Source organism: Pan troglodytes, chromosome 19, assembly GCF_028858775.2.
Source record: "Pan troglodytes isolate AG18354 chromosome 19, NHGRI_mPanTro3-v2.0_pri, whole genome shotgun sequence".
Lineage (NCBI taxonomy): Eukaryota > Metazoa > Chordata > Mammalia > Primates > Hominidae > Pan > Pan troglodytes.
Genome location: NC_072417.2, coordinates 32,771,014 through 32,787,614, shown reverse-complemented (window position 1 = coordinate 32,787,614; position 16,601 = coordinate 32,771,014). Strand labels below are relative to the sequence as shown.

The window sequence follows — 16,601 nt, the reverse complement described above, 5'->3', positions numbered from 1 at the left end:
AAGAAACATTGATTGAGCATCTGCTCTGTGGCTTGCTCTGAGCAAAGTGCCAGAACTGAGCCCTGCTCAGAGCAGTTAAATAACCTGGCTGAGATTGAAGCCCACGCCTGCTAGGCCCCCAAAAACTGTGCTTTTTCTGCAGCCATGAGGACTTTTAAAGAGAGAGAGAAACCTCCAAAAAGGAGAGAAGAGGCACCTTGCAAGCACACTTTTCCTACTGTACATGTCCCCAGCCATCATCCTCCATGAAGAAAGGCTGGGTAGGTGGAATTGCTTGGTCTGCAAAAGAGAATCTGGGAAGTATTTTCAGGGAAGCACTCAATTTCTATTTGCAGGTGCTTGAAGGGTTTACATCAGGGAGGCAAAAAAAAAAAAGTGTCACCTAGTTCCACAAAATAGAGGCAATGGACTCAGACCAGCAAGAGAAACTTGGAGCAGTTTCAAGGAAGGATTACCTGCGTGTCAAAGAACTGGTACAGGCTTGAGTTCACCCTTGAAAGTTACCTAAGTAAAAGAGATCTTTTACTCTTGGTACTTTTTCAAAAGATCAAAATCCTCTGGAAAGGTGCTAACTTGTGTGGACACAGAGGATTGAGCCAAATGACATGTTGGAGGCTCCTACAACTCTTGGGCATCTACTGTCAGTGTGTAGGCACCACACATATTCGCAGGCACACACACACTCAAAAGCTTGAACATCCATGTTTTTCCCGGATGAGGCTCTGCAGCCCACCTGCAGCTCGGCTTGCCAGTCCCCACCCTCAAATCCCTCTGCATGGTGGGGACTGCCAGGGAGGGGCCCTCTGTAGGCTGATGGGCAGGGTGTCCCCACAGACAGGCAGGAAGCCAGAGCAGACATCACTATCTCCTCATCGCTCCAGGCAGCCACCTCCAAGCCCTCCTGCCTTTCAGGAAGCCAAATCAGGAAATTAACTGGGAGCCAAGACGCCTCCAGACACCTGCCTGGAAATTCAAACCAGGAGCAGGTGGGGGCTGGCTTGGGAGGAGGACAGAGTGGATAAGGGGGCTCCTTGTAGTGGGGCAGTGGGCCCATACAGGGAGTATGTGCCAACCCTTTTTAAGGGAGCCGGTGTCACAGATAACCAACATGAGCTGCCTGGGATGGGACCGTGAAGGACACAACCAGCTTATTCTGGGGAGTATACTCCACCCAATAGCAGGAGGACCCTGCACCGGGAAGCCCTGGCAGCAACTTGGTGATTGGTTCTGCTGCTGCTCTACGTGAAATCCCCCAGGGGATGCAGACAGAGGGGACAGAATCAGGAGCTGAAAAGAGGCTGCACTATACCACTATACCAAGGCAAGCACAGGCTTTAGAGCCAGACAAAAGTGGTTCAAACCCACCTTTTGTCACTTACAAGTCCCGTAACTTTATATCTCAGTTACCGTCAATTAAATGGACATAATCATAGCAACCTGCATTTGTCAAGGTAGGCCAACTGTTCCAACAAAAAATCCTAAAAATCTCAGTAGTTTAATATTATAACACCATATTTCTTCTTCTTACAGTCTAATATGGAGTTGGCAGCAGGGCTAACTCCACCTCTAGACCAAGGTTTCTCAGTCTCAGTACTGTTGACATCTGCTGGATAATTATTGTGGGGGCTGTCCTGTGCACGGTAGGATGCTTAGCGGCATCCCTGGCCTCTACCCACTAGACACCAGTAGCACTCCCCCAAGTTGTGACAACCGAAAATGTCTCTAGACATTGCCAAATGTTGCCCCATAGGCAAAATCGCCCCCGGCTGAGAATCATTGCTCTAGATCCTTTGAGGGATCCTCTGCAGCTAGTCAGCAGAGGAAGGAGGAAAGGGTGCACAAGCCTCACACAGGAGGTCTCTGAGGGGCCAGCCTGCATGCCACAGCGTGCGTTGCATCTGCCCATTTTTCACTGGCCAGATCTAGGTCACATGGCCCGAGCTGCAGGGAGGCTGGCAAGTGTAGTCCACTGTGTGTCTGGAAGAAAAAGGAACCTGGGTCTGGGGAGCACATAGTCACGTCTCTGCCCCACCACCTCTCAGGGTTGTCAGGATGATTTGACCAGCTGAGGAGTCTTGGTAAGTAAAATGCATGCATGCCATAGCTCTCAGCACATCTAATGACTGATATTCTTTGAGTGTTTGTCCTGGCTCCATACTCTGATAGCACTTGGGATGCATTATCTCGCTGGATCTCCATTTGTTGGTGAGGAAATTAAGGTGCGGGGGTGGGAAGGATCACAGAGTTGGGTGCAGGGTCACAGAGCTGCCGGCTCCGGGATGCTGGCTCCAGCACCTGCATCTTGACCTCTGTGCTATACTCTGCTGATTGTTGCTCTCCTGGCCCAAATCCCACATTTATGCTGTCACATGCAGCATGGTCACTCCGCAAATCATAGACTTACAAAACATTTATCTGCATAGAGGAGGAAACTCTGGGGGCCAGGAAGAAGTGATTGCCCAGGGTTGCTCCACTAGAAAGTGTCAGAGCCAGAACTAGAACCCAGATCTAGTGGTTGAAGACAAAGTACTCTCTCTGAGAAAGAGGCCACTTCTGTCCTCCAGCCAGGAGGTAGGGGTACTGGCAGAAATCTCTGTTCTGTGCTCTCCCATCCCTGTGTAACTGGGTCTTCAGACACAAGTGAGAGATGGCTCCAGAAGGCAGGGAGCTAATTTTCCCAGACGACCACACTGGGGAGGAGTATGAAATACAAGTGGATGGCCCTGTCCCCCTTGGGTGCTTGGGGAGGGGACAGGAGCCTTGGAAGGGAATCAGGTGGCTCAGCTTGGAGCTCTGGCTTCGCCACTCATTTACTGGGTGGCCCTGAGCAATTCTTTTCCTCTCTGAGCTCCAGATTTCTCTTCTGGCATGGCATCTCAGGTGTAACAAGCACTTCTCAATCATATTCCTGTCTGTGGTCCCATTTAACCCCCTACCCCACAGGCTGTGTGGAAGGTGGGAATGTGGCCTCCATTCTGCACAGCACCCTGACCACACAGCCAGGAAGAGGCAGAGTTAGGGCTCAAACCCCGTCTTGTCTAGTACCAGACTCAGGGCTTCCCTTCAGGGGTCCCCCATTCCAGCGTTCTAGAATTCTGCCATTCTGTGGCCCAAGTCACCCCCAGCCAAGATCACCAACACTTGGCCCTCAGCCCATGGAAAGTCTCTGAGGAAAGAGGCCCCCTCTGTTCCTGGGAAAGGTTTCACAAACTTGGGGCACTGGAGGCAAAAGACATTGACCTTGCTGTCAAGAGGGAGTCCTCCTCTACTCTTTCTCCTTCACCTCCATGACCCATCGGACCCCAAGCTGCGTGGCCCAGTTTGGAAGGAGACAAAGGTGTGGTTAAAGGCATCCTCTAGCGAGGTGGCAGGCTGAAGGCCTGGCCCAGAGGAGGGTGAGTGGTGGCCACACACCCCTGCCTCTGCTCAGCAATGAGAACGATGTCATCCAACCTAGCGCTCCTGTCACAGACCTCGACCTCCCCTGGACCACTCCCACCTCCCATGATCCCCTGCTCAATGAACATCATGGCTTAGATGGCTCTGCATCCTCTCCCTCCCTCAGTCCCCACTGCCACACCCTTAGGTCAGGCCCTTGTTCTGTTAGGGCCTCCCCACTAGCCCCTAGACTTCACTTTACTCCCTCCAACACTTCCTCCACAATGCTGCCACAATGATCTGACAAACCTGGCCATGTCACTCTCCTGCTTGAAACCCTCCATGGTTCCCTGATCCTCTCAGAACAAAACCCAGACTTCTCGGTCAGGCCCACAAGACCCTGTTACCTCACCAACCCTCCAACTTCACTTCAGCCATGCTCTTCCTTGCCCTCAGTGCTGCAAGAACACCAGACTACTCATGGTTTCCCCCAAGCATGTCATTGTTTCAAGCCTCCTGTGACTTTGCCCAAGCTGTTTCCCCTACCTAAACTGTGTTCCTTAAAAGGTTCATAGCAAACTCCTATTCATCCTTCAAAACCCTGCTCAGATAGCACCTTTTCTCTGAAACCTTTCCTTACCACTTCCTTCCTCCAACAGCACTAAGTATAATACTTAACATTTATTTATACTTTACTAATTATAGTAAAACTTAACATTTAAGTATTACTTACTATAATACATTTGTTAACAACTATAATAATACTATACGCCAGGCACTGTCCTGGACCCTGCATATGTCTCCTTAATTAAATTATCCAAATCTATGAGGCAGAGTGACAGTTTTAAAACCATCCCTTCCGCGTAAACCTGGGCAGGCTTGTGACAGCCTAGACCAATAGGAGTGCAGTGGAAGGGATGCAATGTAGCATCTAAGGCTGGGCTATAAAAAGTCACATGGCTTCCACCATGGTCTCTCGAAATGCTCACCCTCCAGACATTTCCTCCCAGGATGTGCCTCCCAGAACCAGTGCACCACACTGGGAAAAGCCCAAGCCACACAGGCCACTCGTGGGTGCTCTCGTTGGCAGTCCCAGCTGAGTCCAGCCTTGGAGTCACATGTGAGTGAGAAGTCTCCAGATGATTCCAGCCATTCACATCCCCCTTAAATATGTGAGTCCTCCAGCTGAGGCCCCCCACATCGTGGAGCAGGGACAAACCACCTGCTGCCCTTCCTAAATTCCTGACCACAGAATCTGTCCAGGCATAGTAAAGTGGTCGTTTCTTTACATCTCTGAGTGTGAGGTATTTGTTACCCACCGATAATAGTCACAAAGAGCTTACAGTTCATCCCATTTCACAGATGCGAAAACTGAGGCAAGAAGAGGTTCAATAACGTGCACACTGTCCTAAAGCTAGGGGGAGGCTGAGCCAAGATTTAAACACAGGCAATCAAGTTCCAGAGCCAGCCCTCTCCTGTGCTTCTCTCATGATGAATATCACATGGTGGGTTGCCTGTGTAAGTATTCATCTCCACCATCAGACCCAGCTTCTTGAGGGCAGGGACTGCGGTCTCTCTCTATTCCCAGCACTAGCTCAGTTCCTGGCATGGAGCTGAGGCTGAGGCCAGGTTTGCTGAACTGACCTGAGCATCAAAGGGAAGCCTCTGCAGTGGGGTTGGGTGAGTGGGGTCAGGGCCACCAGAGCGGAGTTGAGCCTGTTTATGTCATGATCTCCCGACAGAGCTCCTCCAATGCTGCCCTGCTGACCCTCAGGCCCTTGCCCCACCCAAGCCTCTGACTCATCATCTGTGTAAATTGATGATTTTCTGCCCAGCCAGCTCCTTGTGCCCCGGGGGCCCAGCTGACAGCTTCATGAAAAACAGTTGCAGTCAGTGCCTCTCCGTCCAGCAGAGCCTGTGGGCATGTGTCATAGCTGACCCCAAGCCCCCTGGCCACGACCCAACCCCTGCCACCCACAACACAGAGCACAGCCCGGCTTAGAGTCAAGCATTTGAATCTCCACTGGTTATGACCATGGGTGCCCCCCTTCCTGGGTCTGGGGATCAAAGGGCAACCTCTTAAGTCTGATGCCCCCAAGTGGATGAATCTACCCTCAATGGATTCACTGCAGAGAAGGGTGAGATTAGGACCAGGAGTCAGTGGAGACAGGTGTATGCAGACCCTGGATCTGTGCTGGGGAAGTCACCCACCCCCTGGCCCCTTCTGGGTCTGCCTTCCGGCTCCAAGAGGAAAATCTCCAAATGATTCTTCTGGAGTTGAACTTTCAGGGGCTGTGCAGGTCTCCCGGGGGCTGCTTTATAGAGAAAGAGACTTATCCTTCAGCCCCACTGTCCCCTGAACCCTGAAAACCCCCTAAACTCTCCCCTCGGTGACCTCACACAGGTCACTCAACTCTCCCAAGCCTCACCCTTCTCATAGGCTGGTGTAAGGCTGGACCTTGGCTGCGCTTTGTAAACACCATCAGCTGAGAGGTAAGACAGGCATGCAGCCAAGGCCAGCTCAGCTGAGGCAAAGAGGAAATAAGAAGGATAATAAAACAGCTGACATTTGTTGACATTTCTCTATATCCTAGACACTCTTCTAGGTTCTTTACCGGCATGAATTTATGTATTCATCCCAACAACCCTAATCAGTAAACACATTCATTTCCATTTTACAGATGAGGCAACTGAGCCACAGAAAGTCAAGTCACTTGGCCAAGTTCTCTCAGCTAGCAAGTGAAAGAGGCAGGAGCCAAATTCAGGCAGACCAGATCCGCAGTCCTGTCCACTTAACACTCACACCAATGTGAAGTACCCAGCACAGCATGTGGCATGCACTCTAGCAGGCCAAGGACCCTCAGCCCCTTCCCAGAGACGGGGAGAGTGGCTAGGACACATGGACCCCAGGGGCCATAGAGGGCCTCGCCCCCCTCCTCCAGACCCTCCGTACCTGGGGGTGGGTAGCTGAGACCCACCCTGGCCCTGGCATTGGTGCAGGTAAAGAGGCCATCTCAGCATATCATCCTTTTGTCCTTTCACTTGTATGGGAAAGGGATCCAAGAGTTATTTACTGCAGAGATTTCATCAAGATGTTCTCGCCCTTACTGTACATCCTTTAAAGGTGAAATAAAAATATCTAAAGGGGAAAAAAAGCATTTTATTCAGCATCGTAAAAGCCATTGGCAGACGTTCCCCTGGAAGGGGGAAAAACAGCATAAAATTCTGCAGTGACATTGTTCTGGATGAATCTTCATAGCCAGCCTGAGCAGGTGGAGGGGTGATGGGAGCTGGGGCTGTTAACAGGGGCTCCCCATGGCTTCAGGTGCCACTGGGTGGGTTCCTTGCTGCATCCCCAGAGCCTGCCACTGGGTCAGCACAGAGTGGGAGCTTAATAAATACTTGTTACATTCAAGAGTGAATAAAAGAATGGGCTCGAGAGTGAACCCCTTCCCAGTGGAAGGGGAGGGAGGCAGTGGGCCAGAGCATCGTGGCACTCGGGGCTGGACCACTGTCCCTGAGACCCACTCGTGGCACATCACTGATAGGTCACACTCTCTCTCACATCCATGTCTTTGCACTTGTGTTCCTCTGCCTGAAGGTGTTTTAACCCAGGCTGCTTGCCTCCACTTCCCTGTCCAATATCGACTCCACATCCAGCACTCCCAACCAGGACCACTAAAGGGCCTCCTCCTCCTCCAGCTCGCGCCCATCCTCCCCTCCCCTGTGCTCCTCCAGGCTCCCTGTGCAGCGTAGGGTACATGCCTGTCTCTGTCTCCAAGAGAAAGTGTGCTCCTCAGGATGGAGACCCTGCTCAGTAAGTGTTTCTCAGATGAATGAATGAACGATACTTGCATAAGCCTTGACGCTTTACAAAGCGTTTTCCCACAGATGGCTCTAGGAACTCTCAAAGCACCCACACGACATGGTAGCCAGCTTTGACATCATAAGCCTCATTTTACAGGTAAGAAAGCAGCGACTCAGATACAGCAAGAGCATTGCCTAAAAGTGTATGGGTAGTGTGGTCTGAATGTTCGTGTTCCCCCCAAAATTCGTGTTGGAATTCTAACCCCCAAGGTGATGGCATTAGATGGTAAGGTCTTAGGCAGGGTGTGATGGCTCATGCCTGTAATCCCAGCACTTTAGGAGGCTGAGGTGGGCGGATCACAAGGTCAGGAGTTCAAGACCAGCCTGGCCAGCATGGTGAAACCCTGTCTCTGCTAAAAATAAAAAATAAAAAATAAAAAATTAATTAGCTGGGCATGGTGGCACACATCTGTAATCCCAGCTACTCGGGAAGCTGAGGCAGGAGAATTGCCTGCAACCAGGAGGTGGAGATTGCAGTGAGCCGAGACTGTGCCACTGCACTCCAGCCTTGGTGACAAAGCAAGATTCTGTCTCAAAACAAAATAAAATAAAGAAGGTAAGGCCTTTTAGGAGGTGATCAGGTCATAGGGCCATAGCCCTCATGAATGGGATTAGTGTCCTTATAAAATAGGCCCTAGAGAGCTTGTCTGCCCCCTCCACTATGTGAGGACACAGAAAGCGCCGTCTATGAACTGAGAAACGGGCCCTCACCAGACATCAAATCTGCCCATGCCTTGATCTTGGACTTCTCAGCCTCCAGGACTGTAAGAAATAAACTTATATTGTTTGTAAGTCTATGTATTTTCTTACAGCAGCTCGAGTGGCCTAAGAAAACAGGCGTCCTTGAATCTAGGTCTAATTTAAATCCTTAGCTTTTCTTACTATGCCAAGTTGAAATTCACAAGCTGTAATTTTTGCTCCCTACCTCCCCACACACAAATACATTCACATGCATATGCAGATGCATGTGCTCCGGATACACACATATATATGCACCCACATGGATGCATGTACATATCACATGCAGGTATGCATGCACACGTACGTGCATGCACATGAGCAGAAATGATAGGCATGAAGAGAAAAATAGGAGTTGAGAAGAGAGGGAAGGAGTTCCAAAGGCCTCCCTCAATGCCTACCATCCACTATCATGCTTTGCCTTTGATTTTCTGCTTTTAATTTTCACATCATCAGTTACTACATCAAAGCAATTTTACTGCAGGTGCCCTGGATCCAGACTGTTTCTAGAAGCCCTGATTCCAAATTCCCCTTCCCACTGGGCCCTCGTCATCAATGGCATTTCACTTCTCATTAAATTCCATGTGGGGAGCATGGGGAAGCAGAGGAGACAGTAGTGAAATCACCTCTCACTTCTGTTTCTAACTCTTGTTCACTTGTGTTCAAATGCCGCTTAAGGATTTATGTTCCAGTTTCTAGTCAAACACGGCAGATAAAACCTCCTCCCCTGCCTGGACTACTGGGGTCTTGTGGAGACGCATGAGAGAATGGATGTGAATGGACTGTGTAAACTCAAAAGTGCTGTGCACACATGAGGAAGGCATTCTCTACCTCTCTCCCTCCCAATCCCTCACTAAGTAACTGAAAGGGATTTCATTAAGAAGTAAAAGACAGAGAGAACAGAAAACGAGGCAGCCCACAACAAAATGTTCAAGGCTGGGAAGCAGATGGATGAATAATAACTGATTTGGGAGCCCCAAGAAGGCTGAAACCTAAGTTAGCAGTGGGGGAAGCCCACGAACTAGCTAGTTCCTAGGGCAGGAGCCCAGAAAGTCTCATGTACTGGTGACTTCAGCTGCTTCTGAAAGAGGGGCTACAAATTCAGGCTGAAAACAGAAGCATTGCTGGGCACAATGGTGCACATCTGTAGTCCCAGCTACTCAGGAGGCTGATGGGGGTGGATCGTTTGAGCCCAGGAGTTTGAGGCCAGCTTAGGCAACATAGTGAGACCTCCATCTCTAAAAAAATTAAAAATAAAAACAGAAGCATTGATTGAAATTCTACATAAGAAGCAGTTAGATCCTCTAGAAACCACCCCACGCCCCCAGCACAAGAGAGAAGAGAAGTGAATCTGTAGGACTTTAAAATCCAGAACACAAATAAGATCTGGCTGAGGGTAAGATGCTGAATATCCTCCAGTTTCTACCATCCAATCTGGAGCTGGGGGGGATTCCTCTCTGATGAAACAGTACAGCCTAGGGACAGATGGAGAGGGGCTGTCCCCTAATGACATCCTCCAGCCTGATCACCTTCCACCCCTATCCACCACACACCAGGCACATGCACAATGAGTTTCCAGGCAGCTGGAGCATCCAGCAGGAAAGATGGAGACCAAAAACCACCAAAACAAAACAAATGGGGCAAAGGGGGCTCAGATGAAACAAAAGCAATGCAGGAAGCCGCGGAACATTTCAAAACCTTAAAGTTACCCTTGGAGAAATAAGAGAAGATACTGCATCTATGAAAAAAAGACAGGAAAAAAGGATGGATCCTATTTTTTTAAAATCAGGAGACAATGAAAAAGAACTTATAGAATTAAAAAGAGAAAATACTCCAATGGAAGGTTAATGAATAATGTTGAGGAGATCTCCTACAAATTACAACAAAAAGAATGAAAAAAATAACAGGAGAAAATTGATTAGAAATTCAGAAAATCTGTCCAGGTGATCCAACATCTAACAGAAGATCCAGAAAGAGAATGGAATCAGAGGTAAGGCAATTATCACCGAAGTAACTTGAGAAAATGTCTTAGTACTGGAGGATGTGAGTTTCCAGATTAGTGGGCCTCCTGACACAAAGCCACTTAATTAGGAAATTTCAGAACACTGAGGATGAAGAAAAGACATTAAAGACACCAGAAAGGAAAGAAAAAAATCTGGCTCAATACCAAGGATCAGGAAGCTGAATGGCATTAAACTTCTCATAAGCAGTCTCAGAAATGTTATCTCCCATGCTCCACCAGAATAAAAGCAAAAGCCAAGAAAAAAATGAAGGTGTGGGATCCAGGAAACATGATGTCCAAACAGGAGAGAAGCTAAGGGGTTTCGCAGGGGGTGCTGAAGAAACCCCAGGATTGCAGCTATGCAGGTCAGTGCACGAGAGAGTGGAAGGATGGAGGGCTCCATGAGGGATGTTTTCAAGAAAAAAAAAAAAAAAGAAAGACCACATGATGCAGTTAAAAACAGGGGCAGCGGATGTGCACATCTGATACGGCGTTTGCAGCCTCCAGGCTCAGAAGAAGAGCTCTGACATGTCTTCTAAGAGACATAAGATGCAAAATTTCCTCACCTACCACCCCCTAACCAAAAGCAGTTTGTAGCTTATCGTAAATCTCAGCTGGTTGCTATGGAAATGATTATACGTATACACAGAACAAATACCTTAGGCGCTCGCTTCTTTCCAAAACTGGGCAGGGGAAGTTACTGAAGTAGTGCTTACTTGGGTAAGATGTGGGAGACATTAAATTAAGGTTTAGAGAAGATGTTTACTTATTTTTTCAGGATCCTCCACATCAGAGTAAGGTTACCTGGTAGAGCTGGGAGAAGGCTGTGCAAGAAGTTTAGGTGCAAAACTTCACTTCTGGTGAAAAGAGAGAGGCCTGGAATTTAGAATGTTAAAAGAATTTCAACCATGAAATTGCAAAAAGTCCTAGACTCTGAGAGCAGGTGGGAAATGAGAAATTATGGAGTACAAGCCTTTCACTATACGGAAAGAGCTGACCAAGGTCACACAACAGGTTAGCAAGACGAGAACCTCTGCCAAGTGCTTCCAGAAACTTCTCTGTGGAGGTTTATCTCTGAGGTCTTGGGATAATCAGGAGAGTCTGATAGGAGAAAGGATTTGTTAACCCCTTCCCCTAACCTGAGGTCTTGACTCCCCTGCTCTCTTAATTCTCCAACCTCCCAAGCCCACCCCCAACCACCCAGTCCCAGCCTGCAAGGTAATTATAATGAAGTTAAACCAAATTACACACACAGGGCTTATTTTGTGTTTTTTTCTGCTGCTGCTGTTGCCAATTATGGTGCAATTAGACTGCCTTCATTAGCAAATGAGATTAGAATTAACATTGTTAATTACTCGTTCTGTTAAAAGGGGAAGCGGGTATGGTGGGGAGGGCACTGGGTGGGTGGTGGGGGGAGACAGTCCACATGGCAGGGGGAGGTTTGGAGCCCCCAAGGGCTCCTAGGCCCATGGAAACTGAGGGAGGAAACTGATTTATGAAATGTCAAGGGACAGGTGGGTGAGATGAGATGGAATCTGCCAGGTCAGGAGCAGAGGGCTTTCCTCCTTATTATTCTTCTTCTTACTATTCTTACTATTATTTGTTGAGGACTTGGTCTGTGCAGCACTTTACATGCATTATTCACTTAAACCTTGCAACATTATCAGAAGTAGGTATTAGCATCCCCACTTGACAGAAGAGAAAAGTGACACTCAGGAAAGTTAAGTGACTTTCCCAAAGTCACACAGTGATGGCAAGTGGCAAAATCTAGCATTTCATTCTTGAGCACCAGGACCTTTGGTTCTCATGGGAAAGGGCAGCCCACATATACATTGTATTTTATAGGGTGATAGCTTTTTTTTTTATTCTTTTATTTTTATTTTATTTTTGTTTTTTTGAGACAGAGTCTTGCTCTGTCACCCAGGCTAGAGTGCAGTGGCTCGATCTCGGCTCACTGCAACCTCTGCCTCCCGGGTTCATGCCATTCTCCTGCCTCAGCCTCCCGAGTAGCTGGGACTGCAGGTGCCCGCCACCACGTCCGGCTAATTTTTTTGTATTTTTAGTAGAGACAGGGTTTCACTGTGCTAGCCAGGATGGTCTCAATCTCCTGACCTCGTGATCCACCCGCCTCGGCCTCCCAAAGTGCTGGGATTACAGGCGTGAGCCACTGCGCCCGGCCAGGTGATAGTTTTAAATCAGCTCATTTGATACTCAAATTTGCCCCATGAGGAAAACAAATTATTAGCCTCATTTTTCAGGTGAGGAAGCTGAGAGTTTAATCAGGGTTGGCAAACCATGATCTACAGCCTGAATCCAGTCTGCCCCCTATTTTTGTAAATAAAATTTTGTTAGAACACAGCTATGCCACTTATTTATGTGTTATAAATAAATATTTATGTTATTTGTGTGTTATATCTTGCTCTCAAACTAAAACGACAGAATTAAGTAGTTGCATTAGTGGCCGTATGGCTCATCAAACCTATCTGGCCCTTTGCGGAAGAAGTTTGTCAATCCCTGGTTTAAATCATTGATATAAAGTCATACAGTGCATGCACAGAGGCCCTGACACTTGAACCTAGTCCTTTTGGCCCCAAAACCAGACTCTTCTTGCCTAGAAGGAAAGGGAACAGTTCCAGCTAAGCTCAGTTTCCAGTAAGCTCAAAAATGTCTTTATTACCCCCAAGGAAAGAATCACGGCAGACAGACGAATCTGAATTATTTTATCCTGACTTTGAAATTTGATCAGGTTGACTGTTTTCACAAGCAAACAACAGAAAGCCCAATTATGAATGGTTTTTAAAATAAGGTATTTATTATTTCACATAACAGGTCCAGCAGTAAGGCAATTCTGAATGTGGTTAATTCAGCTAGGTCCTCTTTATTCTCCTTTCCTTGGCATCTTATCTGCCCACCTCCCCACCGGCCCCGTAATCCTAATGTGGCTGCCACAACTCCAGACATCACATTCCCACCCAGCAACATCCAAAGGTGGCAGGGTGGGGCAACTACTTCTGGCAAGTCAGTTTTTTAGATCTCAGAAAGCTTTTCCTAGCAGGCACCACTTCCCCACAGCAAGCAAAATAGAATTATTACGTTTGTTTTAGATAAATCAGGATTCATTCCTGGGGTAGAAAGAGTCCCAGACTCCCCTGAAAAATATGGCTGCTAGTATCTGAGTTCTGATACCAAGAAAGAATTGGGGGGTGGGTTGTTGGGAAGGCAATGGACAGAAATTTTAGGGTTGTTCCAGTTGTTCACATGTAGAGTCTGAGGTCTAGGGAGCAGAAATAACCCACATTCCCTTTTTTTTTTTTTTTTTGAGATGGAGTGTCACTCAGTCACCCAGGCTGGAGTGTAGTGGCGTAATCTCAGCTCACTGCAACCTCCACCTCCTGGGTTCAAGCGATTCTCCTGCCTCAGCCTCCCAAGTAGCTGGGACTACAGGTGCATGTCACCACGCCCAGCTAATTTTTGTATTTTTGGTAGAGACAGGTTTTCACCATGTTGGCCAGTCTGGTCTTGAACTCCTGGTCTCCAGTGATCTGCCCGCCTTGGCCTAACAAAGTGCTGGGATTACAGGCATGAGCCACCGCACCTGGCCCCCATTCCCCTTTTTTCAATGCCCTGTGCTTCCTCTGACTGTGGGGGCAGGGGAGAGGGAAGGGAAGATTCAAAGGGAAGGGTTAATCTCCCCAGCACCATGGCCTCTAATCTACCCATAATATAGGCACAAATTTCTCCCAAAGACCATTTGGCATTCAGAGAAGGACTGTGTGGTAGATAGAGCTCCTCTCCCCTCTCCCCTCTCCCCTCTCCCCTCCCCCCTCCCTCCTCTCCCCTCTCCCCTCTCCCCTCTTTCCACGGTCTCCCTCTGATGCCGAGCCGAAGCTGGACGGTACTGCTGCCATCTCAGCTCACTGCAACCTCCCTGCCCGATTCTCCTGCCTCAGCCTGCCGAGTGCCTGCGATTGCAGGCGTGTGCCGCCACGCCTGACTGGTTTTCTTATTTTTTTGGTGGAGACGGGGTTTCGATGTGTCGGCTGGGCTGGTCTCCAGCTCCTAACCGCGAGTGATCCGCCAGCCTCGGCCTCCCGAGGTGCCGGGATTGCAGACGGAGTCTCATTAACTCAGTGCTCAATGGCGCCCAGGCTGGAGTGCAGTGGCGTGATCTCGGCTCGCTACAACCACCTCCCAGCCGCCTGCCTTGGCCTCCCTAAGTGCCGAGATTGCAGCCTCTGCCTGGCAGCCACCCCGTCTGGGAAGTGAGGAGCGTCTCCGCCTGACTGCCCATCGTCTGGGATGTGAGGAGCCCCTCTGCCTGGCTGCCCAGTCTGGAAAGTGAGGAGCGTCTCTGCCCGGCCGCCATCCCATCTAGGAAGTGAGGAGCGCCTCTTCCCGGCCGCCATCACATCTGGGAAGTGAGGAGCGTCTCTGCCCGGCCGCCCATCGTCTGAGATGTGGGGAGCACCTCTGCCCTGCCGCCCCGTCGGGGATGTGAGGAGTGTCTCTGCCCGGCCGCCCTGTCTGAGAAGTGAGGAGACCCTCTGCCTGGCAACCGCCCCGTCTGAGAAGTGAGGAGCCCCTCCGCCTGGCAGCCACCCCGTCTGAGAAGTGAGGAGCGTCCTCCCTCCTCGTCCGGGAGGGAGGTGGGGGGGTCAGCCCCCCGCCCGGCCAGCCGCCCCGTCCGGGAGGTGAGGGGCGCCTCTGCCCGGCCGCCCCTACCGGGAAGTGAGGAGCCCCTCTGCCCGGCCAGCCGCCTCGTCCGGGAGGGAGGTGGGGGGATCAGCCCCCTGCACGGCCAGCCGCCCTGTCCAGGAGGTGGGGGGGCGCCTCTGCCCGGCCGCCCCTTCTGGGAAGTGAGGAGCCCCTCTGCCCGGCCAGCCGCCCCGTCCGGGAGGGAGGTGGGGGGGTCAGACCCCGCCCGGCCAGCCGCCCCGTCCGGGAGGGAGGTGGGGGGGTCAGCCCCCCGCCCGGCCAGCCGCCCCGTCCGGGAGGGAGGTGGGGGGTTCAGCCCCCCGCCCGGCCAGCCGCCCCGTCCGGGAGGGAGGTGGGGGGGTCAGCCCCCCGCCCAGCCAGCCGCCCCGTCCGGGAGGGAGGTGGGGGGATCAGCCCCCCGCCCGGCCAGCCGCCCTGTCCGGGAGGTGAGGGGCGCCTCTGCCCGGCCGCCCCTACTGGGAAGTGAGGAGCTCCTCTGCCCTGCCACCACCCCATCTGGGAGGTGTACTCAACAGCTCATTGAGAACGGGCCATGAAGACAATGGCGGTTTTGTGGAATAGAAAGGGGGGAAAGGTGGGGAAAAGATTGAGAAATCGGATGGTTGCTGTGTCTGTGTAGAAAGAGGTAGACATGGGAGACTTTTCATTTTGTTCTGTACTAAGAAAAATTCTTCTGCCTTGGGATCCTGTTGATCTGTGACCTTACCCCCAACCCTGTGCTCTCTGAAACATGTGCTGTATCCACTCAGGGTTGAATGGATTAAGGGCGGTGCAAGATGTGCTTTGTTAAACAGATGCTTGAAGGCAGCATGTTCGTTAAGAGTCATCACCACTCCCTAATCTCAAGTACCCAGGGACACAAACACTGCGGAAGGCCGCAGGGTCCTCTGCCTAGGAAAACCAGAGAACTTTGTTCACTTGTTTATCTGCTGACCTTCCCTCCACTATTGTCCTGTGACCCTGCCAAATCCCCCTCTGCGAGAAACACCCAAGAATGATCAATAAAAAAGAAAAAAAAAAAAAAGACCATTTGGCCTTTGGTCCTCTTTTCCCCTAACTCACCTCCCAGACCAGAAAGGCAAAGGTTTCCTGGGCATTTTCCTTTGCAGCTTTGCCTCCTTAGTGCTTGTTATTTCACCCCAGTGTTCAGTGAACTCACAGCCATAAGCTGTGCACCAAGGCCCCAGGTGGTGGGCTAGACTGCCCAGGCTCCCCTTTCTGAGAGGTTCTGAGATCCCCTGCCCACCTGTGCCAAAGGCCAGCACCAAAGTGGCAGTGGCAATGGCCTGGACCCAGCCAGATGGGGCACGTTCCACGATATGAGGTCCCTCTCCCCTCCATCCTTGCCCAAACTGGCTGTTCATATCCTTTGCTTCCAGATTCCCACCAGACTCTCTCTCTCAATCTCTTTGTCTCTCTTTCCCTCTCTCTCTCTCTCTCTTTCTCTCACATATGCACACATGCACACTCACACTCTCACACGCACTTCATTTTAGACACTGGGTACCTGGGTTCATGCACCTTTGCCAGGACTTCCTGCCACCTGGGCAGGATTTGCGAGGCAGAGAGGTCACTCAGGCATTTAAAGAAGATTCAAGGAGAAGGGTGTCAGGCAAGGTGGGTCCCATCTGGGTGCCACCTGTCATGCAAGGCTCAGGGGCAAATCCCACATGGCCGCATGGCCTGCCTTAATGAAGAAGAGTTATGGGAGGTGGGCTGTACATGGGGTCAGCAAGGGAAGGCCTGGGTCTCTTTCCTCTCATCCCCATGACAGTGTGCTGTGGCCTGGCCATGTGTTGATAGCCAGCATAGGTTTGCATTTCAGACAATGTTGCTGACAAGCTCAGTCTTGAAGAGATCTCCATTGTGCAAGAGAGAGGAGGCATGTGCCTCCTACCTT

General features: G+C 50.4%; 1 long non-coding RNA gene across 1 annotated transcript in view; it reads right to left on the bottom strand.

Moving 5' to 3' along the window:
* The window catches only part of LOC107969193 (uncharacterized), a 116,552-nt gene that overhangs the window by 12,111 nt on the left and 87,840 nt on the right, over positions 1–16,601 (bottom strand). Inside the window, exon 3 of the long non-coding RNA XR_010152909.1 lies at positions 6,332–6,517. This is a non-coding gene — a long non-coding RNA (uncharacterized LOC107969193). The remainder of the gene's footprint in view (positions 1–6,331; positions 6,518–16,601) is intronic.